Below are 26,644 nucleotides of genomic sequence, written 5' to 3' on the forward strand. Positions count from 1 at the left end.
AGCATCTTCTTGCTTCTTCCTCCATACCTGCTTGGTCTCATTCTTCTTCCCATTTCTATTCTTGGGAGCAAGTCTTACCTTCTTCAGCTGATGGGTCCTTCCCATTTCTGTATTTTGCCACATAACCAGAAGTAGTGCTATAGTAGCACACAACATCCATCCTGACCTCATGATTAGGGAACCTTCTAACATACTGGTTAGACCATCTTCTTCTGGTCATATTGTTGTGACTGGCAACTAAAACTAGTGGACCTCTTGATCCTGCAGGGGCAATTCTCCTTTGGTTCCTTGCATGTCTCTGACTTCTATATGCTCTATATTCATTTCTATGTTGAGCATGGTTTCTATACCGACTTCCATATGATTGCAGGTTCTTCTTCCTACATTCAAACTCTCTATGGCCAAATCTATTGCAGTTATAACAAACACTATTTACATAACTAAGAGAAGGGATATGCATGTATCTACTCCTTGATACATTTTTCTCATTTGCAGGATATCTATAAGACCCTCGATTATTCATTCTAGATCCCTTTCTACATTCTTCTGCCCTATGGCCATGACCATTAAATGCAAAGAAATAACCAGAGAAGGAAGGTTTATAACTTACAAAATTATTCTACCATGCATGGGGAGATCTTTTCGATTTAGTATCTCCATTTTTGCTTCTTCAGGGATGGATCCTTGATTGTACATTCTTTGTAGCTCTTCCATCTAATATGTTCTTTTCCCACACTTGCTTTGTCTTGTGGGCGGTAGCATTTCCTTGTCCTCTACCCATAGGAGGTCTTCTTTATTGTATTCTCATGTTCTATCTTTTGGTGAAGCTATCTTCTCCCATCTTCCCTTTTCCTTTGGGATCTGCATTGTTCTTCCTTCTTGTAGTACTGGTCGTCATCCTTGTCTGTATGTTTTCACCAGTTGTGGTTAGGTCTACCTTCTTTTGGGGATCATTTCTAACTATGAAGGTTTGTCCATTATTCTCTCTATTTGAGGAGACAAACATAATGTCATTGTGGGGGACATTCTTGCTAGTGGAGCATTCACCAACACCACTACCTAATCCTTCAATGTCCTTGGCATGCTTTTTATTTTTTAACATTTTATCCAAGGCATCACTGCTGCCCTCAAACCAGATTCTTACCTTTAGCTCATCCTGACATTTCTCATGGTCATTTCAAAGAATATCCATTTCTCCAACCAGCTGCTGATATTCTTTATCTTTTACCTCTAGCTCAAATGCTATATCTCTACACCAACACTCCTTGGTGTCTTCTTCTTGAGTCTTCAACTCTATGATACATTTCTCGGATTCTTCAAGGCATTTGATCAATCAGTTTTGCTTCACTATAGCAACATTCTTGAATAACTTGTATTCATTTCTCACTCTTCTGAGTTCTTCAAGTGCATTTACAAGTTCTCCTTCAAGATCAGCTTCTGCCTCCTCTTCTTCTTCACCTTCACTATCACTACCAAACACATCTTATCGGTAGGAGTGATATGCATGATCATTCTCAGATGTGTGTAACTCATCTTTTGATTCTTGAGCCATGAAGAGGTGGGTTCCTTCTTCATCGTTGTTGTGGTTGCTAGCAGATCTACCTTAATCATCTACAGATACATGAGATGCATTTCTCATCCTATCTTCACAAACCGGTTCTGTAGTGGTAGGTTGATTTCGATAGAGCTTCTTCAATCTATCCCATAAGCTTTTTGCTGATTTGTATCTATCCACCTATGAGGAGATATTATCTGATAACCCACAGAGTATAGCCTTCATTGTTTCATCATTACACTTATTTCTTCATTCTACATCAGAATTGGTGGGAGGACTGACTTTACTAGGGCAGGCATTTACAATAGACATCAACACATCAAACCCTAGGAAGGATAAGTAGACTTCCATTTTGCAACTCCAAATGAAATAGTTTGAACCATCAAAAATTGGAGTAGGGATTGACACTAAATAGACCATTGTGTCCTTAAGCCAGAATCTACCCAAGCTAGAGAAAGCTTATGAACTAGGAACCTAGGCTCTGATACCAATTGTTAGACACAATGTGCCACTGAGAGCGGGGTAAATCAATGGTTATTGTAGACATCTAAAAATGGTCAACACTTGTGGAATCATACTTTAACATTTGCGCATTGCCTTATATTAGGGTTATTGCATCGCATTAACATTTCTTCTATGTTGTGCACTTGGTCTTTATCATTTGCGAGCATCGAGTCCTTCTTCTGCATTCCTCATTTTTCTCGCTTTCAAATTAGGTCTTGTCGATAGCAATCTTTAGTCATGATTTTGGTCGATCTTGTCAATCTCGTCATTTTGAGATCGATTCGTAATCAATCCTTGTTCTTGTCAATCTCGTCATTTTGCAATTGATTTGTAATCGATCCTTGTCCTTGTCAATCTTGTCATTTTGTGATCGATTCATCATTGATCCTTGTCCTTTTCAATCATGTCAATTTGGATCAATTAGTCATTGTTCCTCGTCAATTGGCACCTATCAATTTGGTCTCCTTGTCAATCTTGGTCAATTTGTCATTGATTTTTGTCAACCAATCTCAATCATTTATCAACATTGGTCCTTTGTCAATCAGAATCACGATCGAACCTGCATTAATTTCTTGTTGTCTTAACCTAATTCCTTGTCCTCTTATTTCTAGGGTTTTATGATTCGTTCATTTAATCCTTTTCTTCTTCTTGGTGGGTTAAATAAATTCATTTATTTAGTCCTAGGTCTCTTTCATGAATTAATTAATGGATGAAAACCTATTAATTAATTCACCTAATTTCTATTTCATCTTTTTCTTCGAATTTTCTAATTTACTAATCTCTCCTAATTCCTAATTTCTATTTCTCCTATTTTCTTCAATTTTTCTAATATTTCCTCTAAATTCATTCCCTAATCCTCTCCTATGTTTATGCTTCCATTTGTTGCAATCATGGAGGCTATTTTCTCTCTTTCCTTTTGTCATGGGAATGGCATTTTAATCTTGTCATAATTTGTCATAATTTGTCAATCAATCAATCTTGCATGTCAATTTTTTCATATTTGTCATTCTTGATTTGAAATTTCCTTTCAAATCTCTTCATGCTAATCTTGTCCTCTCTCCAATTTGTCTATAAATTGGATGATTTTCTTCAATGAAAGAAAGGAATCAATCATATTTTCGGAATCAATCATGCTTCTAGTATCCTTACGCTGCCATTTCATCTTGTCAATCTTACTTTCATACTATGCTTTTGCACTTGTAGGTGAGATCCACAAACAAAGTAATTTGAAGGAGAAAGAAGGACAATGGAGGAATAATGAAGGGGATATAGGCTTTGGTTTTCTTTTTTTTATTGTAGTATTTCATCTTCATGCCTTTATTGATTGTAATTAGGATTTCTTATCATTGCAATCTAGTTTTTGTGATTGAGCTACTTTAATATCTATTGCTTTGATGGTTTCCATTTTCCTATCTACATTTTTTGGTGAACCTGACGTGAACTAACCCCTTAACCATGTCTTGAATGCTTTTGAGCTGATTTGCAGGTGAAAAACTCAAGAAACAGACTGACTCAGAGCTTTTTGGACACTTTTGCGCTTGTGTCAAAGCATTTTGCACCTGTGTCAAAGAGATTTGTGCCTGTGTCAAAGAGATCTACGCCTGTATTAAGACATCCTATGCCTGTGTCAGTGCATTCTGTGCCTATGTTGAGGCATTATGTACCTGTGTAAGGCCAGAAACAGAGCACCTTAGCATTACGTGTGACGAAGACTAAAAATGAAACTACTAACAAATCTTATGCAGGACAGTCAAAGACTTTTATTAAAACATCTTGCATGTGATTTTTAAAGTAGTTGCACATTTAATTTCTTAAAGGTTAACGAACACCATGCATGCTTTGTTTGCTTTTAGTTTGATTGCATGTTTTAACCCTTAGAATTGGGCCTGCCTCTTGATTTGCTTGGCACTTCGCACAGGCATTGGTGAGAGGGAATGACCCAAAGTGGTGACGGGCTAAAACCAAGCTCTTCCAAACCACTCTAAATAACTATGGATGCAACAAAAGTTGTAGACAACGGGTGCTAGAATGGTATTGCGACAATTTATTCACCGGATCAATACCCACCTGAACGGATGCCCTTACTAGAATCTCTTATTTTTAGAGGACAAAATCCTTCTATCTATTGGCTCAGGCATTGTGATACGTGCATGCCAAAGACACCTCTCATGTACTCCTTAGTTAGAGATAGCAAGTTCTTGGGAAGTGATGCCCCTTGAACTCAAAGCTTGGTATGCCCAAGAAGTGAGTGCACTGTAAGGGGGAGCCAGTGCCACCAAGCGTCTAGCTATCCGATTGAGTGTTGTATTTTATGGTTAGAGGATTCAACATATATTGCCCTTGCCAGCCATAGGATTTGTTGTGAATGTGCTTGATTGTCTTGAGTCAAAGTCAAACAAACATTTTGTCTTTCGTGATTGTCAAAGGTTAAATCAAAAATAAACTTTCAAAAGTGCTCATAATCAACTTGGATTTTCAAAATCAGAAACCTTCAATTCAAAACAAAATCCAAACAAAAGTCCAAATTTGTCCAAGTATTCATCCAACATTTGAACATGGCTTGTCAAAACATTGAATGTCTTTGTTTCAAAATTCATGTCACTTTAGGCTAGGTTTTGCATAGTCCAACTTAGGTCCTAGGGCATATTGTCATGTCCCTTCATTTTAGTCCTTTTCATTGCAAGTGTCCTCATTTTGCACTTAGGTTCAAAATCATTTCCCTAAGTCTGCATTTCATTGTCATATCCAAGCTAGATTTCCATTTAGGTGACATTCGTGCATTATCCTTGTCATGCTAAAATTAGGTCTTGCCTAGGTAGCATTTTGCATATTCCAAGTCATTGGTCGTCGCATATCCTTGTCATTGTATTGTCATCTTGTCTTGGCTTCATCTTGTCATATCATATCCTTAGATCATGTTCATGTCCTAAGTCATTGTCATAATCATTGCCTTCTTGCATTTAGTCTCAAAAATTTGGTTTGTCAAACTTGAAAAATCAAAACTTTGGTTGATACCCTAAGTTGTTGTTAGGGAGTCTTGACCTTGTCTAAAATTTGTCCTTTCATTAATATCATTTTTGTCAAACCTAGCTTAGTATCCAAGCATATAGGTGAGACATTGTCAATTTTTCCTATTGTCATTTGGTCTTTTGTCCTTTAAGGTCTTCGCTTCATTTCAACTTCCCAAGATTGAGTCTTTAGGTTTGCATTCCAAAAAGTTTGTCAAAATCTTGAAAAAACAACAAAAACAAATAGTTGCATTCTCATCCTTTTAGGTTGCATTTGTCAATCCCATTAGTTGCATTGCATAGTGACATGTTTGTTGAAATGAGATCTCAACCTTCTTATGAAGCCATGTCATCACAATTGAGAAATCAATCATGTCAATCCAATCTCTACATGTCTCATAACTTGGATCAAACTTATCATGATGATGTAAATATCCAAATACAAAACCTAGAGGAGAAACTAGCTCAAGAAAAAGAGATTTTGGAACAAAAAGTGAAAAACATTGAGAAGAATAGATCACAAATGTCCAAAATGTTTCAAAAATTTCGAGGTCAAAATCCAAAAATTTAGCCAATTGATGTAAGATCTCTTATTGAACAATCAGACATACCAGCTCTCCTCTCACAAATAGAGATGATGAAACAATTTCAAGAAAAGAGACAACAACATTACATGCCTTCACAACAAGAACAAGAATGTGTTTACTATCAATCAGATTTTCAACCATCACAACCAATTGTTCAACAGCTCCAACATTTCCAACAGACACAACCAATGGTCCAACATATTCAACCAACACAACCAATGGTCCAATTTCAACAATATGTCCAACCAACTATACAATGTCCACAAATAGTTCAACCAATGGTGGAATATCAACAAGTTCAATCAACATATCAATGTCAACAACCACAACCAAACATTCAAAAACAAGACTTGCAGCACACACCAAGCGAAATTTTGAACATGTCAAACCAATTTGATCAACATCTAGTTCGAAATCAAAACATGACATCAGACCAGAACCAACTCCTTGCCAAACAAGTTCAAATTCCAGATACAACTATGTCAAAACCTCAAAAGAAAGGTGGCCTTATTGCAAGGATCTTAAGGAAATTACCAAGTGAGTTCTTTGAGGAAGATCAAGATAATAAACTTATGTCTAGCAATGCCTCACCCCCCCCGCAAACAAATTGACTCTGCAGTAGCATCTATCCCTACACCTTTAGAATTTTCACAAGAACCTTCTATATTATCCTCATCAAACAATACACCCAAGGATGAAATTATCCAAGGGCTATCCATAGATGATTGCCAAAATAATTCAATTCATGATGCACATCCTTGTCATGTTTCAGAAATACAAGACCCAATGCCACCATGCACTTTAATGCCATTACCTATTTTAGAGGACCCCATTCGAAGTCCTTCTTCCTCATGTTCAAGCATTGATTCCTTGCCAGAATCCATCACAAATGTTCAAAGTGCATTTCCTTCATGCCAAAACATTGATTCCTTGTCAAAATCCCCCATGCATATCAAAAGTCCAACCTCATGTCAAGAGGATAATTTAGAGCATGAAGAAATGTGTCTTAAAATAGATCAAGATCAAGATCTTGAAACCTTATCATCCCATCCAATTGTTGACCAGGACCCCATCTTCCCAGACACTCATGACAATTCCCCTATTCTTGTCCATCCTATCCAAAGTCCTATTGACACTCCATTCCCTGAGAAAGATCAAGATATCCCAGTCCATCCAATCCCAAATGATCCCATTCCATTTCATGAAAAAAATGTCCTTTCAAATCCCATTGGCATTCCACTTCCTAAGAAAGATCAAGATATCTTTTCCATCCTTTATGATGATCCCGTTAAAAGTCCAGAGAAAAGCAACTTTAAAGAGGATTCCAATGATCTTCCTCCTTGTCAAGATCAAATTATTCCTTTAAATCCTCCACAAGATCCTTTTGTTCCTCTATCTCCTTTTCTTAATGCTCCATATACACTCCAAGATCACTTTTCTTTTGATGATCCCATTATTTCTCCCATTCCATCTCTTGAAAAGCCTGTCATTGAACCATGTCCACTACACAATCCTAGTGACCCTCATTATCCTGATCCCCCTCATGACTCTAATGTGTCAATGCAAGATGTTCATGAACCCTCGACATGCATAATGGGTTCTTCCACTTTGGTGCAATCCGATCCACTTCAAGATCTCATTATTTCTCTCATATCATATCCACCTCATAATGGACTCGCATCTTCTTCCCAAAGAAAAGAGTACCCTACAAGTCAAGATATTCATAAAGGCAAAGGAGTAGATCTCCATAAGAAAGCATCCCTTCATGTTAAAGAAAATATTAAGGGTCATGGCCTCAGTGAAATTCCTCAAGATGTGAGTACCCCTACTAAATCCAACATCCCTTCAAAATCCAAACATATCCCTTCCCCATCATACTTTACATCCATCTTAGGTCCTTATATTCCTTCTTCCTCTATGCAAGGTCAGAAAAGGCACACATCCTTGAGTAAATTTCATCCATCCAAAAGAACTCCATTTCATTCATATCCATCCATGCATTCCTTTCCCCCTCCAAGCAATTTGGATGCCAAGTATAAAAGTCATAAGTCTAGCAATCCACATATATTCAAGGATCAACATGTCTAATATAATCAACATGTCAAAGCAAAGAAAAATTTGATCTATAAAGAAAAGGAAAAATCCAAAAGGTCACAAAGGCCCATTGCTCAAAAACAAAAGTTAAAATCTATATGGGTTCCTAAATCCCTTGTGCAAGCAATGCACTCCAATAAACCACAAAAGCATGAAAAATCAAAAACCATGTGGATCCCTAGGCAACTCCTTGAAGCACAAAAGCCTAAAGAAACATCCAACTTGGCATCCAAAGTTTCTATTCCTCCATCCAACTGTCTCAAATTTGTTCCTCCATCACCTTCTTCCTCCATTTTGGGCCTTTATGTCCCAAAATCCATAGCCTTTCCTTCATCAAAATCTCAATATCCAAAATACATTTTTCCTCCATCAGTCCATCACCCCTCAAGGTGTGTGCCAATGTTGATCTTGCCAACATTTCTATCCACTCAAGCACAGTTCTTCCAATACCCTATCCATTATCCAATGCATATTTTCCATCCTTTGATCCCTTTGATCACATCCTTTGCATAAATCCTTTCCTTAATTTCATCTCTTTTTCCATGTCCTTATCCTACCAACGTCTTTGAGCATACTTTTAAAGATCATGTTCCATTTTTTTTAAGGCTACTATCCAAAAAAAAAAAAGTGAGAAAAAAAGAAAAAGAAAAAAAAATTAAAGAAAAATAATTCGTCCAATGGTGAAACCCTAGCAAACAGGCATCTTGGGCAAGTACCGTGATGAAAACCTGGCAAACAGGTGTCATGCATAATCTATGAACTTCTTGCATACCGTACTTGGGGACAGGTTTTATCCTATCATATCCTTTTGTCCTTCATTGTTCCATGATCCTATCGAACCCCTGTCATTACCCTTCATATCCTATTGTCCCTCATGTCTAGTTTCCCTTTCCACCTTTGATCTTGACAAGGCTGAGGATCATCATGAGCATCATGCATCTTGTTTGCAGCTTTTAGTCCATCATAGCTTTTGGTCTTTATCCATTTTCTTATTACAACCTTTCATCCATATTCCCTGGCTTATTGCAACTTTCTGCCACTATCCCTTAGCCTACCCGACCTTCAGTTCAAGTCCCTTATCCATTCTTGGTCTTGCTTATCCTATCCATATCTTATCACTATCCATACACACTTTTTCATTCCTTGATCTTGATCTGACATAAGGATGCAAAATTTAAACATAGTTTCAAAAACCTCTTGACATATCCCTCATGCCATGTCACTGCTTTACATTGTCATATCCAGTCTCTTGTCCCATCACGCAATAGCCCTTGAAAATTGCATCCGTATTGTCTCCATGATAAAAGGCCTTTGTCTTCCCTCTATCCACCATCATTTCAAAAAGCCTATTTATTCACTTGTCATATTCCTTGCCTTGCTAGACACTGGGGGCAAAATCCTTGTGCATATATTTTGGTTCTGGTCGCTGTATATGTTTTTCAAAATTTTCATTAGGTGCACGCCCCTTGTCATGATCAATTACTGGAGTTATTGTTGCGTGTGGGCTGGAGCTTTATTATCATAAAATGTCCTGAATAATTTAAAAAAAAAATTCATATAATATCCTGAAATAATCAAATAATGTCTTGAAAAAAATCTCAAAAAAAAAAATCATAAAATGTCTTGAAATAATCTCTAAAAAATAAAAAAATGTCCTGAAAAAATCCCTAAAAATCAAATAATGTCCTAAATCAAATCCCTAAAAATCAAATAATGTCCTGAAAAAAAAATCTAAAAATCATATAATGTCCTGAAACAAATCCCTAAAAATCAAATAATGTCTTGAAAAAATCCCTAAAAATCATATAATGCCCTGAAAAAATCTCTAAAAATCAAATAATGTCTTGAAAAAAAAAAAAAAATCCCTAAAAATCAAATAATGTCCTAAAAAAATCCCTAAAAAGTCAAATAAAGTCCTGAAAAATGAACAAAAAAATTAAAAAAACTCAAAATTCCTACAAAGTGAAAAACATCAAAATCCAAAAACAATTTCTTTCGCCTTTTGCATTTTGTCAATAAATTGTCCCCTTTGTGCATAGATAGATCGCTGAGCATACATCCAACAATAATCAATCACACATCGTGCTTTAATGAAATCATGCATTAACAAATGAACTGTTTGACCAAGCAAGCATTCAACCTTATCACAGTTGTCACATCAATCCAAATAGCATCAACGTTACCATTGGTCCTTGTCAACATTATCATGGGTCTTATACAGGGTGTGGTATACTCGAAACCAGACTGTGTCCTATCTTCGACGGGGTACTGCATTCCCTGAAACCAGACAGTATGATCATTCTTGTTTTCCACTTTTGACAATGACGATCAGACTATTTGTTTGACTTGGTTGAATTTGTGCATCTTATCTTTTACTGATTTATCTTTGGCTTCGATCATGTTCCTATGTTGCTCGAGGATGTCACTGAGTGATTTAGAGTGACCGGGATGGTTCATGGTCCCTTTCCTTTTTTTTTGTTGTGTTTGTTGTTTGTGGAATGTTTGTCACAAACTAGGGCAACTATATCATTGGGTGTCTGTGATAAGTACATTCACTTTGTGAACGCCGCACATACCTCAACCCTTGATGTATGCACCCTAGGATGCTTCACTCATTCCTTGTGTGTGATGTGTCTATCTTTTGCAAAAGTGGTTGCGTTCCAGCTCTGGCCTTCAATGCCATGATCCTCTGCATCCGCTTTGCTACATTAAATAAAGGTTCTCACCTACTTATGTGCATTTGTGAAAGCAAGTTTTCCTTCATCTCTAACTGTCCTCTATCTAATTTCTTCTTACTAACATTTCTTCCATCAGTCTTGGCAGTTCGTTTGATCCATTCAAACCTATCATCTTCTATCATTCTTATCAATCACTTGGCCTCTTTTCTGGATTTTTCCGGCCAATTCCTCGAGGGGGCATGCATATGTCATTGTTATTGTCTAGGGCATTTTCATTATTGTTCTTTGAAACAACACTTAGAATCACATTGTCTCAAAGAGGGGCAAAATGTAGACATCTAAAAATGGTCAACGCTTGTGGATTCATACTTTAACATTTGCGCATTGCCTTATTTTAGGGTTCTTGCATCGCATTAACATTTCTTCTATGTTGCGCACTTGGTCTTTATCATTTGCGAGCATCGAGTCCTTCTTCTGCATTCCTCATTTTTCTCACTTTCAAATTAGGTCTTGTCGATAGCAATCGTTAGTCATGATTTTGGTCGATCTTGTCAATCTCATCATTTTGCGATTGATTCATAATCGATCCTTGTTCTTGTCAATCTCGTCATTTTGTGATCAATTCGTAATTGATCCTTGTCCTTGTCAATCTTGTCATTTTGTGATCGATTCGTCATCGATCCTTGTCCTTTTCAATCATGTCAATTTGGATCAATTAGTCATTGTTCCTCATCAATTGGCGCCTATCAATTTGGTCTCCTTGTCAATCTTGATCAATTTGTCATTGATTTTTGTCAACCAATCTCAATCAATTATCAACATTGGTCCTTTGTCAATCAGAATCATGATCGAACCTACATTAATTCCTTGTCCTCTTATTTCTAGGGTTTTATGATTCGTTCATTTAATCCTTTTCTTCTTCTTGGTGCGTTAAATAAATTCATTTATTTAGTCCTAGGTCTCTTTCATGAATTAATTAATGGATGAAAACCTATTAATTAATTCAACTAATTTCTATTTCATCTTTTTCTTCAATTTTTCTAATTTACTAATTTCTCCTAATTCCTAATTTCTATTTCTCCTATTTTCTTCAATTTTTCTAATATTTCCTCTAAATTCATTCCCTAATTCTCTCCTATGTTTATGCTTCCATTTGTTGCAATCATGGAGGCTATTTTTTCTCTTCCCTTTTGTCATGGGAATGGCATTTTAATCTTGTCATAATTTGTCATAATTTGTCAATCAATCAATCTTGCATGTCAATTTTTTCATATTTGTCAATCTTGATTTGAAATTTCCTTTCAAATCTCTTCACGCTAATCTTGTCCTCTCTCCAATTTTTCTATAAATTGGATGATTTTCTTCAATGAAAGAAAGGAATCAATCACATTTTCAGAATCAATCACGCTTCTAGTATCCTTATGTTGCCATTTCATCTTGTCAATCTTGCTTCTATGCTTTTGCACTTGTAGGTGAGATCCACAAACAAAGTAATTTGAAGGAGAAAGAAGGACAATGGAGGAATAATGAAGGAGATACAGGCTTTGGTTTGCTTTTTTTTATTGTAGTTTTTCATCTTCATGCCTTTATTGATTGTAATTAGGATTTCTTATCATTGCAATCTAGTTTTTGTGATTGAGCTAGTTTAATATCTATTGCTTTGATGGTTTCCATTTTCCTATCTATAGTTATCAAAATTTTCCCTTCATTTATCCTATGTGTGTATACCTGTTCTATGTTCTAACAGAAAGAAGACTTATCAGTTATATAGGGGACAATCACAAATGCACTCACACATAAGGGGACACCACATAACACCAGCATATACGAGGAAAACCCAAGATGGGAAAAACCTCGATGAGAAATGTTGTTAGATTCTACTGCTCCAATCCAGCCTCACAATGTATCTTTAATTACAATGTTTAGGGCACCAACCCAAGGAGCACCAACCCCTGATCTAGGGAACCAACCCAAGGAGCAACAACCCCTGATTTAGGGCACCAAACCAAGGAGCTGCAACCCTTGCACTGAGCTCCAACTCAGTGGTCTACTATAAGTATATTCAAATACAAAAGTAATAGTCTTGTTACAAATGGATTTTGTAACTCTTCTATGAATCTCTCTGTTGGATCTTCTATCTAGTTCACTATTGGTTTTCTCTCTATCGGTTCTACTCTTTACTGGTTCTGCACTCCATCATTTCTTCTCTCTGTCGATTCTCTCTTCTCTCAGCTAATTTGCTACTCTCCACCGATACTAAACTACTGATTCTATGCTTACCTTCTCTACAGTCTTCTGCAATTCTTCTCTATCGGTTTGCCCACTACTGGTTCACTCTTTTGTCAGACTCAATGGCTAACTGTTGGTTACTTCAATGATACCGATTGAACACTTCAGCCCTATTCTTCCTCACACTCAGTCTCTTCTTCTTCTTCTTGATGAGCACTTGACTGATTTCACTTCTTCAACAACAATACTCTCTCATCTAGCGGTTGGCTTCATTGATTTTGGCTTGCATATTTATAAATTAGTTTTCCCACCAAAAGATAATTCAAATTTCAGGCAATTAGGGTTCCCTCACGGACCTCGAGGAAAACCAAATCCAATTAGATCTCATCCGATATGATTGCCTAGATTGATGAACTGTAACTCATCAATAAATCATGCCATTGTTGTGCCTTCCTGATCACGCCTTTTATTTTTAGCAATTTTCTTTTAACTTGTTGGTAGATATCTTGGTTGATCACCAGGAATGGCTATGCAGTTTCTTTCACTTGCCTCGATCTTCTCAATCAGTCTGAGCTAGATCACTATTTTCCTCCTGACCTTGAGCCACAAACCTCTGTTGCACATCCCGTGAATCTCATAGTCAACATAAATGTTGACCTATCACCATCTACCTTGCCGCTTGATACTTCACCGACTTAACATGCCAACCTGTGCATGCATGCCACTTCACCTCTACGTGGCCACTGTTTTGGAATCCACCTTTGCTAGATCATTTGTGTCAGTATGGATAGGATCATCAACCAACTCCATTACCGGGTTCATCTACTAGTTTACTAACCCTTCTAGTTAAACCCTTAACCAGTCTATCATCAACCTTGCACTCTACTTCTCTTCAGGTGGAACACTCAATCGGTCAACACTTTGTTGGCATATGGACACTCCAATGAGACATTGTGTGTGATTGAAGGTTTTGTCATTGATGGAAACCTTGCAATCCTATGGCACCAGCAAGACATTATACCGACAAAGCATTACACAGGGAACCTTGCAATCCTATGGCACCGGCAAGACATTATACCGGCAAAGCATTACATAGGCAACCTTACAATCCTATGGCACCGGCAAGACATTATACCGGCAAAGCATTACACAAGCAACCTTGCAATCTTATGGCACCGGCAAGACATTCTACCGGCAAAGCATTATTCAAGCAAGACATTATATCGGCATCAACAAGATCACTCTACACCAGCATCGGCACCGGCACAAAAGAAAAGATGTATACCAGCATAGAGGCTAACAGGATTTTTGATATGTAATATTTTGTTTATTATTGTAAGCCAACCTGGCAAATTGTAAAATGACTCTTGTATATAAAAGAGCTCATTGTAGTCATTTGTAGGATATGGATAGGAAGCATAAAGAAAATTAGTAGGCAGACCTAATGTGCGAATTGTAGGTCAAGGGTATATGTAAAGAACAAAGCAAGAACCGATACTGAATCTAGCATTGAAGATGCTATTGTAAAGTAGTACATATCATTGGATTTGCATAATCCTCATTGTAAGTCAGTGTGACTTCTTATTGAGCAGTGTGCTCTAGGCAGTTGGTTCCTGCATGTGCAGGCCCCTATTGTAAGTAATATTCTCTTATTGGCCAATAAGTGAATATTGTGGGTCATAAATCCCACCGAGGTTTTTCCCACATCAGGTTTCCTCATTAAACATCTTGTGTTATGGTGTTCTTTTCATGTGGATGTTTTTGATTCTGTTAATTGCATTAATTCTTGCATACCGGTATATAGTTACTTTATGTTCTGCATGTTCTATTTTAAGAAAATCTCATTACCAGTCAGATACTGATTCACCCCCCCTCTTAGTATCTATGGGAACCCTAACACACTCTTGCTAACTTTCCTTATGCATATCCTCATCAGATGGGAGTCTTCTATATCTGCACCTTGTCCATATTACCGGTGGACATACATACTAGTAAACACCTTGATGACACCATGTCATCAACCTTCAAATGACTCCATCTTCAATCCGGCCATTGTCCTTTGTCTGTTGCTTCTTAGCCTTGCCTTCTTCTTCATCAACCCAGACCATATCTCAACTAGTTTGTTAAAGTGACAAACCCATCACTCTTCATCTATCTCAGTAACTCATCATGCCTACTTTGTCAGTCTAGTGCATAACCCTGATTTTATGCACTTGAGGCATCCTTTTGTTTCACTGGTAGATCCGATGTGAGCTTTTAAACACCTACCCTTACCTCTTATTCCTTATCTCAAATAACTATGATGCACACTATGCATAATGGGAGATAAGTTCCATTTACCGGTGGTAGTGGATCCTTGTCATCTGTATCCTCCAATGCACTCATGTGGCTTCCCTGTTTGTGCAACATATCTTCAACCAGGTATATGTGATCTAGTTGGGCATGCTCACTGTTAGCCATCTCTTCACATGGCTACTGTATCTTTATCCAATGGGATTCCTATTGTTCTGCATCCACACAGTGTACCAATGACCTATACATCCTTCTCCTCCAGTGTTGATGTGATTTGGATAAGCTTCTACCTCTTCATCACAAACAACATCAAAGTAAATTGCTCACCCTACTTGTACACTAGACATAAGCTTGTCGGTTGGTAACAACTCACTGTTCAAAAAAACACTTACCATTTGACACCCTTTCCTTACCGGTGATAGACTGTACTGGTAACTTGTCCATATATTTGACACAAGTCGAGCACTAACTTGTGTACTGATGATTCCAATGGTCATTGCATTGAATGAAATTATCTCCCTTACCTTACCAGTGAACTGCAACACTAGGTGATATCACATACATCACATCTAGTATGCAACAATGATAGTGTTGCACATACATTTCTTATATCATTGTCCATCCTATACCGGTTGACATCAATGACAATATAATACAAATAATTTATATATTTTGTATTCTTTTTTCCTAGACTATTGAAACTCCACTATTTCAAAGTCATAAAGACTTTTTGTATCAATTGTCTTTTGATGACCATCTATAACTTGCTACTCACATGTGCTTGGGAGATCCAAAGCATTTAACCAGATACTTTTTGTTCATTATTCATAGGTTGTAGCTTTAATGAGACCAAGAATTCTATCGAGGCACCCCATACAGTTTGTATTCCATGTCAATGTTGTCCCATTTCACATTTGATATCTGCAGATTTTTTGTTTGTTTGAAAGCTTTGATAAATCTATGCAATGTTTGGTTATTAATACCATGAAACCATTATTATTTGAGGCCCTTTGAATAGATTGCTTTCCTTGTCTATTCTTCCTATTTCACATTCGATGAAGCTCCTTCACCATTCAATGAAAACCCACACTATTTCAAAGCTCTATACTCGACACAAGAAGGAGAAGGTTGGGAGATACAGTGGAAGTTGTGTAATCCTGCCAAAATACCCTAGAGAAACTAAACATATAATATGCAAATGGAGATAATTTTATTTTCTTTATTAACATCTAATAACAACTAATGCAACACATAACATCTCCATCTAATTACATTTATTAACCATTTAACCAATATGAACATACATCATTGCTCATTTCATCAAATAATGCAAGCGGAAATAACATAACATCATTAACCTTTTCCTAGGGTACTTCAATATCATTACTTAATTCATCACCATAACAACATAATACACACAAGATAGGTATATTTCATATTTCTTTAATGCATTATATTTTGTTTCTCTAACCATGAGATATGCAACCTACAACATTATTTATTCCTCATTATATACATAATTTACTTTATACTAGTGCATCTATATGAATCATTCATCTTCACTAGATCTAATTAACATCTTCTAATATATTCATTTCTTATCTACGAATATTCCTCTTTCAAGTTTAATTTACATTCTAACTACAATTCATCTTATAAATACAAGTACATTAAATACACCATGAGCATAGCTCTTTCTACTACAAGAATCCATTTATCATATACAAGAATATTACATTACATGTATTCCATCTTATTCATTACATAAATATGCTACAAGGTACATCCATAGACCATCATGAAGAAGAATCCATATCCATGCAAGAATAATCCAAGAGAACATCCCAATGGCTAAAAAGAACCAACCACCTGGCCATGTGGAAACACTAGAACCACCCCCCATGCTAGGAGATGATGCAAGGTCCCAACACGCACTCTAAATCTAAGTTGTATCCTTAACCAAAGAGACTAACCACATAAGGACTCTCATGCAAGAACTCACACAAAACAACAAGAATTAACTCCCAGAGGCATATAACTCATCAAGACATAAATCCATCCAATAAGCATAAATCATAAATAATCAAGGGGAAACACATGTAAGAGTGGAGTGTCATCACCTGCCATCCTTAGAACATAATAACATAAGGAACTAGTCATCTCAACCTATGAGAGACTAAGGGAGATTAGCTTACCATCTTCAGAACCTTCTCATGCTTATCCTAAAACATCCTCCCTAGGACTAAGTCATGAGGCTCAAATCAATTTATCATCTTATTAATTAATCTAGCTACCCAACCCATCAATTATTAGGTTCTCTTATTTACATATCATGGTAAACTCAATTGTGCCCTGGTGGTCTAGACTTCATGCATCCTTACAAGGAACCTCATGCAAGCCTATCTCTCATGACCCCGGTCATCACAAGGAAGCCCAGTCCCCCTAACATGGCCCAACAATAAATTACAAGGGGCTCTATCCAAAATAAAACATGAAAATAAAACCCATATGTAGCCAATAACTTCCAAACATACTCTCACAACAAATGCAAAGCTACAACAACATTAAATATGATAAAATGAGCTTCTTGGCCAATAAATACCAAGCATATCAAAGCCATTAAATCTACCAACAGATAAGAAGATAACATCACAGCAAGGCGAACTCACTTTCTAGTCCAAAACAATATTATTATCATCTCAAATAACCATGGATTATCAACATGGAGAGAGTCTAAAATCTCCACAAAGACAGAGAAATAAATATACTTAAAACCATGAAAATACATCAAAACTGATTAAACTCAAAACTAGAAAATATTAGCAGACCTTAATAAAGCCTCTTGTACAAAATCAACTTGGAACAATACCTCAAAAATGACCAAAATTGAGAAAATACATAATACAAATAGTTTAGCGCTTTTATCCCATAGAACAATGCTTTTGTCAAATATAACAACACTTTCATCTCATAGGACAGCGCAAACGTTTCTAGATTCGTACATACATCTTCTAAGACAACACATGCATTCCCAGATTCATGCTTACGTCTTCTGAGATAATGCTTATGTTGTGCAAAATAGCACAAACACAATATAGAACAACGCATTTACACATTTAAACAACGTGTTTGCTGAAACAGTGCATTTACACAACTCACATAGAAAACTTAGAAAACTTTCGGATAAAAATATAAAAATCCAGACTTAACCAAAGGGCTTGAAAAATACATAAATAATGACGCCCAAAGACAAAGAATATTAAGGCATAAACAAGGTAAATCAATTCAGACTATAAACCAAGATCCAATCAAATTTTCTTCATGACAATAGGCATACAAAACCAATGAAATCAAATCCAAACACTCTCAGACTAAAATACTCTCAAAGGGGAAAAATCCATTCAAACTCCCATACAAACAAAAGATTCAACAACCAATGATTTTCATAAGAATTTCATAGAGTCGAGAGACGACATGTACAGGAAAACCAAATATATTTATCTAGCAACTATATGAAAACTCATATAATATAATCTTTTCCCCAAGTATTAAATTCCAAACTATATTAAAATCATAGAATAAACAATATTTCAATCCCTCTCCCGAAAACACTGTACAGACACGAAGCATACAAAAAACCCATTAAAATCAAAATGCAAAAGTAAAAGAACTCCAACTTGCAACTAGAAGTGATAGAGTGAAGCTGAAGAAGAGCTCCCACAAAGCCAAGCCAAAATCCAACCAAGCTCAAGCCAAAACCAAGAGTAAAAATCCAAAGGCAAAGGAAAAATGCTTGTAGGAAAAATTTCCAAAGAATAGCCAACCCGAAAACCTTCACGGGAATGAAAATAAAAAGAAACAATAATAAGAAACTCTAGCCTCAATCTTGGCCAGTCAAAATAATCCATTTTAGAATATATTTTACCAACCCACCATTTATTACAATTTATTCTCCCATTTTGAATTTAACCAATGAGAGTAAAGGGTAGGTATAGTAAATATAAAATATATTTATCCAGCAAAGTGGGAATGTATCATTATTATATTAATTTAATATGTTCATACACCCCACTTAGGAAATAAAAGTCAAACTATTAAATAAACATAAGCTATAAATAAATAATCCAAATAGGGATTAAAAATTAAACAAACCAAAAGCTAATAAAATAAATCAAAGAACCAAATAAATATTAGATATCAAATAAATACTAAACCATAGAAAATCAAATAAATAATTAAACAATCAAATACCATAAAGATTAAATCGCAAATATAAAATAAATATTAAACAACAATAAGGCTTACCAGATATTAAATAATTATAAAATCAATAAATGTTAATTATCAAATAAATATAAATATCAGATAATTAAATATTAAAAACTTACAAATTAAATACATTAAACTAATCATTACTAAATATAAAACCACACATCAAGAGCCACATAATTACTCTAACATAATCATGTAAATCAATCGACATAAACCGAACTCACAACACCAAGAGGACCAAGCTAACTAACTAACATGGCGAATTATGCCAAGGCACCAACGACTCACGATGAACAACTTAGATCTAGAGTATGTGAAGAGAACTTATGCCATCTCTGAACCACATAAGCCATTCGAACTAAAGACACGCTTAGACCTGTGAAGTCTGGTGGAGTCAATGTTTGGTACCTGCAAAATCTTGCAACCACAAAAGGAGAATACCACACACACATATATATATATGTGTGTGTGTGTGTGTGTGTGTGTGTGTGTGTGTGTGTGTGTATATATATATATATATATATATATATATATATATATATATATATATATATATATATATATATAACAAGAAAGTGATAGAGAATCACAATGACACATCCCACTTGCAATGAGTTATTTGGAATAGTCTCTATCACGAAGACAATCAAATAATAGTCAAACACATCTCATACACATTTCATCAAATGTACTCATGAAGTAGGGTTAGCATAATCATATTCATCATCAAAACCATGATACATCTAATCTATCAATAATCCATCACATAGTGAGCATATAAAACCCATCAAGTACATATATCATCAAATCACATGATCAATAATGATAGTAGTGACATCCATATAGATCATCAAAATAACATGTCCAATAGTGTCTAACATCAATAAAAAGTAACCTAAGCACATGAGTAATCATCATCCAAATAATCAAATATAGTCTAGATAAGTCTATCAAACATAATATAAAAGTCAATTCTAGTCAAAAAAGGTCAAATCACGGGTGGACACTGCATCCTCCCCCCCCTTTGCCTAGGCTTACTCCTGGAAGCCTGAGAACAAATAGGGGTATAACTCTCTCATCTGCGCTGCATCCTCCCAAGTAGCTGAAGAATCATCGATCGGATCCCACTGAACCCTTACCTGCTCTACGCTCCAACCTCTGAGGGACATCTCTCTATGATGAAGAATGTGCACAGGCTCCATAGAAAGCTTCCCATTCTCGACCTATAAAGTATTCCAATCCAACAAATATTAAATATCAGGATGATATAACCTTAAAACTGAAACACGAAAGACATCATGGATGCGGGACAAGCTAGGTGGAAAGGAAAGGCGATAAGCCACATGACCAATCCACTCCAAAATCTTGAAAGGTCCAACATATTGAGGCACCAACTTAGAGCCTTTTCCGCAATGGATCACTCTTTCACAGGAAAACTCTCAGAAATACCCTATCACCAGTAGGAAAATTGCCCGTCCACTCAATGAGCATCCACATATTTCCTCTATCTATCGTGTGCAGCCATCAAATGCTCTCTAATGTGAGCCACTTGCTCCTCCATATCCTGTAACACATTTGATCCAATGCGCACTCTATCCTCTAAACAATCCCAACTTAGGGGTGTGTGACATGGTCTACCATATAATGCCTGATAAGGAGACATACCAATAGAGTTGTGGTAACTATTATTGTATGCAAACTCAACCAAATAGAAGTAATCCTCCCAACGAGACTGCTGATCCATCGCGTACATCCTCAACATGTCCTCCAGAACCTGGTTCACCCTCTCTGATTGTCCATCTATCTTAGGGTGATAAGTTGAACTAAAGTTCAACTATGTGCCTAAATCATGCTGAAGAGCTATCCAAAATGCTGATGTGAACATTGGATCATGATCTAATATGATCCACAGAGGAATACCATGCAACCTCACAACTCACTCCAAGAAAACCCGAGCTACTGTCGTTGTTGTATATGAAGATCTGATCAAAGAAAAGTGCGCTACTTTGGTCAATCTGTTTATAGTGACCATAATATCATTATGATGGCATAAAGACATGAGAAATCCAACTATAAAATCCATAGATATAATATCCCCTTTCCATCCTGGAACCAAATGTGATTGTAATAATCCTGCGAGATGCTGATGCTCTGCCTTCACTCGCTGACACTCTAGGCAACATGACACAAAATCTACAATATCTCTCCTCATACTAGACCAATGATATATCTATCTCAAGTCCACATGCATCTTCTTGACACCTGGATGTGCCAAGTAAGGTGCACAATGTGCCTCTGACATGATCAAATCTTGAAGACCATCTAATGGTGGAACATAAATGCATCTCAAATGCCTAAGAAGTCCATTTGAATCCATTGAGTAACCTGCATATCTTCCCTCAAGAGCTCAACCTGTGGCCATCTCTGCAATAACCTCCTAGTACCATACATCTAAAGGAAGGGCACTAAGAATACAGCTCCTCAAATCCACACTAAAAGACATTGTTGAAATCTCATGCCTCTTGCAACTCAATGCATCTTCTACCACATTCTCCTTACCCTGAATGTATCTCACCTTAAAGTCATACTCACATAAGAACTCCATCCAAGACCTCTATCTAGAATTCAGATTTGGTTGCGTGAAGATATACTGCAAACTGCGATGATCACTGTGAAACTCAAATCTATGTCCAAGAAGGAAGTGCCTACATTTAACCAAAGCATGAACCACCGCCACTAGCTCAAGATCATGGGTGAAATAATTCTACTCATGATTCTTAAGTTTTAGTGACTCATATGCAATCACATGACCATCCTGCATCAACACTGCTCCTAGACCATCCAAAGAAGCATCTGTACACACCACAAAATTCCCCAAAGGATTTGGCATTACTAAAATAGGCGCATTGGTCAAACGCTCCTTAAGGATCTAAAATATTGCATGCCAAATAAGGCATTCACCCTATTTGACACACACAAAATGGGCTTGGCATACCAAATGACATTCTAAATCTATTTGGTGCACATCAAATAGGGGGCACGCTGAATAAGGTGAGTGCCAAATAAGGCATGCACCAAATGCAATTTCATTTTTACAAGTACATTTTAAATTTGAAAAATGCAAATAATATTTCTTTAACTTTATCTCTCCCTAAACATGCCTTTTTTCATTCTTATACTTTAAGTTATAGTTTATGTATATATTTGCAAGATGTTTGAGAGTGGTTTCAGATCTCTAGGAGTTGAAATGAAAATTCTAGTTTTTAGAGTATTCATATAAATTTCAGATAGTTAAATTTTAGTAATCAACATGCTCGTATTAGGATTCTCTCTCTGGTCTCTCCTTCTCTTTCTCTACGTCCCCCCCCTCTCTCTTAGATATCTACATTTCTTTCCCTCCCTCCATCTATTGCACTTCGGCTTTCTCTCCCTCTAGTCACTCCCTCAACCCCACCTTCCTCTCTCTCTCTCTCTCTCTCTCACTCACTCACTCACCTCCCCCTCCCTCCCTCTCTTCACCTTTGTCTCTCTCTCCCTCTATATGGTTGATGGAAAGAAATTAAAATACCAGAGAGAGAGAGGAATAGGTGGGGGGAGAGATCTAAGAGAGAGAGATCAAGTGGGAGAGATGAAGGGAAGAACAAAGGGGTTGATGGAAAGAGAGGGATATATTAAGGATGAAGAGAGGAAGGGATGGAAAGATAGAGAGAGATACAAAGGGGAGAGAGATTAATTGAGAGAGGGAGGAAGGGGTTGGGGTAAATGTTAGGCCCAATATGGAAAGCTAATGTACTAAGAGGGGAGGGGTGAATCAGTACTCCAAAACTTTTCTTCAATAATAACCTTACTGTTATGCATAAACAAAATAGTGTAGTAACATAAAATAAAGTTAAAACAAATAGATAACAATCATACATGATTCACTCCATAACACATATATTTTGGTTACGCAGAAACTCTTGGTTAGAGAGAAAAACTGCAGTGGGGATGGCACCCACAACTTCACTACTGCAATAATAAAGAATGCTCAGTTAGAGCTACATTTAGCTATTTCTAATAGCTTATCCTGTTAGGAGTAACAACATCTGTTAGATCTACCTTGCTAAAGGATTTTACAACATTTATTATGAATGTTGCACCTGGTTAGAGGCTTTACAATTTATAGACTTGGTTAGAGTCTTTTACCTTGTTAAAGGTTTCTCTCTCAATCTTCACAATATTACAATAAAATTATTACAAATATCTATAGCTTTACATCTGAAATGTTATAGCGGATTCTATGTGCTCAGAATAAGATTACCTTGCTTACAGCATACCTCAGTAACCCATATAGTAACTCGGTAAACCCTTCTGTTTACTTTGTTCTTCGACTGTTCTCTGAAAACCTTCTCGGTGACCTCTGTGTCTCTGTAACAGTCTTCCTTTATTCATACATGCACACACCTTTCTCTTAACTCATGCTGTATAAATAGATCTTTTAAAATGGTGATCCAATTCATTGCTTCGATCTTACAAACAAGATTTATCGAATGAATAACTATACAAAATATTTCATTGGTTAGATTGTCCTTGTAATCATACACAATCTTCTGGTGCAATTTCCAATGTAATAACGGTTAGATGTGCCTCAATCTTGTAACACGTTTTCATATGCATGTCTAGGTTCAATGTATCTGGTAACACATTTCACTCGGTGTATGTCAACTCAATGTGTCATCTTTACTGCTTGGTAGTCTCAAAAAGATACTCAGTAGACAACTCGGTGTATACTGTGTTCTGTAACTGCTTTCTTCTGTAACCGACTAGATTGTGCATACTGACTTCTCTACGTATATACCAACTACATGATTCGGTTGTGCTAACCAACTAGAATGTATAGTATGACTTTGAATATAAAACTAATGGCAACTTGATAAGTAGTAACAATCTCCCCTTTTGACATTAGTTGAGATGTTTGACAAAAACTACTTTCAAAGTCATAACTCAAAAATCTATATACTTGCAAAATGACTATACTTGATAGTAAATACAATAGTCAATGAAATAGTATATTCAGATATACTCCCCTTATCATTATTTTGTACATGACTCTGATTTTGCATGCTCGGTTCTGTGCTTGTGTGCTCTACTTACTCTGCATACTCTGTATACTCTGCTCGGTATACTCCCCTATATACAATACTCAAAACTATATTATCAAAACTGTATCACTCCCTAGATATAGTATATTACTCCCCTTATGTAGTATTACTCCCCTTTGTTGACAAACATCAAAAACTTAATTGCCATCCGGGGGCGGTAACTAATCAAAAATAGATTTATACTTCTTTTGGGCATCAATGAGTGCGACTAAGAGTGCATCCTTTACACTTTCCATTAAAGAATTTTGTGCTTGAATATCAGCCAATAGTGATATTAAGCCATCAAGAGTGCTTCCCTCTTGTGTAGTTGATAGGCGTGTAGCTTTGGTAATCTGTTCCTGAACTGATGAGAGATGAGGAAGGACTAATGTCTGGAGGGTCATTATATCCATCCTGATCTTATGCTCTTCATTTCTGAGTTCTAACTATTGAGCCATGAGCTGTTGAAGCTGGGTATAAAAATTCTAAACAGAATTGGGCTCTATGGTCAACTTATTTGAGAGATCGGTGATCTCTTTCTCAATTGCATCAGTTTTATTCTTGATATCTTTAACAAATAAGGAAAATGTACAAAGTTTCTGAAATAAATAAAGAATATGCTTGAGTTGAGGGGACAACTCAGCAATGAATTTGACAAGGTCGACTTTTCCAATAGCTAGAGCTTTTTGTACCTCTTCAATCATTTTTGCAGTAAGCTCTTTGTCTTTTAGCTTACTTAAGTACTCAGATGCATCAACTCCAGATGTTTCTATTTGAGTAAGGAGTTCGTCTAGTTGAATGTGGATGGCTGCATCGGTTGACACTATAGTTAATGGTAGCATTTCTGTTAGCAGTGTTTTCACCTTCTGTAGTACTTTATTCTTCTTTTGAATGACCATTTGTTTTTCTTGTTCGGCCTTTGCTTTGCATAGTTCACCGAAATCAATAAGTGCTTGCCCCTTTAATTTTGAAATATCCACATTGGGAAACACTATCGGTTTAGTTAAATCAACTTTAAAACTATGCTTTTTCACCTTCTTCTCTTTACCTTAGGTCGATTGTACCAAGACAATTGCTTGTGAGGCTTGCTGACCCTCAGTAGGTTGCTCAGTAGAGGCAACACTTTGCTTGGTTCCTATAGCTATTGTGGTGTCCTTGGGTGTCTCGGTACTGGGGTTCTTAGCTGTATCATTTTCAGTGCTTGACGGTGCTTGAGAGGTTGTTTCTTGAGTTGTACCTTCTACTGCTTCAGACTGGTGACCTTCGGTGCCTTGTGCTATATCTTTAGGAGCTTCAGTAGAGACAGATGGCTTGACCGGTGGATAAGGCTGAAATTGTTCTAAAATAGATTCACTAGATACAATTTTTGCATAGGTAGTGCCTTCTATCATTTCCTACTCCGGTGCTTCTACATCCTTGACATCTTCATCAATTTAAATAGTGTCAGCTAGGTCTTGCTCGGTAGCATCAAGACCTTGCTCAGTGACATTAGGATCTTGTTCAGTGAAATCAACAATTTCAACTTGAGATTGTTCACCAATATCCTTTAGTTTGAATATTTCCTACCACTTGGCTTTTGTTTCATTTTCTACATCAATATGTAGCCCATTCATCAATTTCAAGGCTGTCTGTTTGACAAGAAATTTAGAATTGTAGGTTGTCAAATGATCCTTTATTTCTACTACAAACATATCAGGAAATAGATGGACTAGACTTCATTCTCTAATTTATTTCTCTGAGTCCATTGCATATTTTAAACTTTTATCAATATGTAAGTACAATTCACTCGAAAGTGACTTTACTAGTTCTAATGGAGCTAGCCGAAACTTTAGAAGTGTGTAAATGACAGCTTCTTCAATTTGTCGCTTCTCATCATTATTCCTAGTCTCATACTTGACATATCTAAATCCTACAAATCCACCATATTCTTTAAGATTGGCACAAAAGTTTTCAACACTATGAATATTTACCTTTTTGCTCTTTACAATCTGGAATTTGTTGGCATCTTCTGACTCTGTATCACTAGACTCTTTTGCCAAAATGAGTCTCCGAGTAGATTTCTTGTAGGTCTTGGTTACCTTGGGAATAGTAACACTCTTTTGTTTCTTACTCGGTGATGCAGTCGATGCTCTAGTGTTGGGTCTCTTTGTTGATGGAGTCTGTAGGGCCTTTGTAGTGTCCAGTTTCTTTCTTTTCAAAACTTTACCCTTAGGCAACTCGGTACTCAATGTTATTGCTGCCTCTTGAGCTTCAGATTCCTCTTTGGTAATGGCAAGAGTGCCCTTGACAGGTGTAGTTGAGGATT

The sequence above is a fragment of the Cryptomeria japonica genome, chromosome 2 (assembly GCF_030272615.1).
Source record: "Cryptomeria japonica chromosome 2, Sugi_1.0, whole genome shotgun sequence".
Taxonomy (NCBI): Eukaryota; Viridiplantae; Streptophyta; class Pinopsida; order Cupressales; family Cupressaceae; genus Cryptomeria; species Cryptomeria japonica.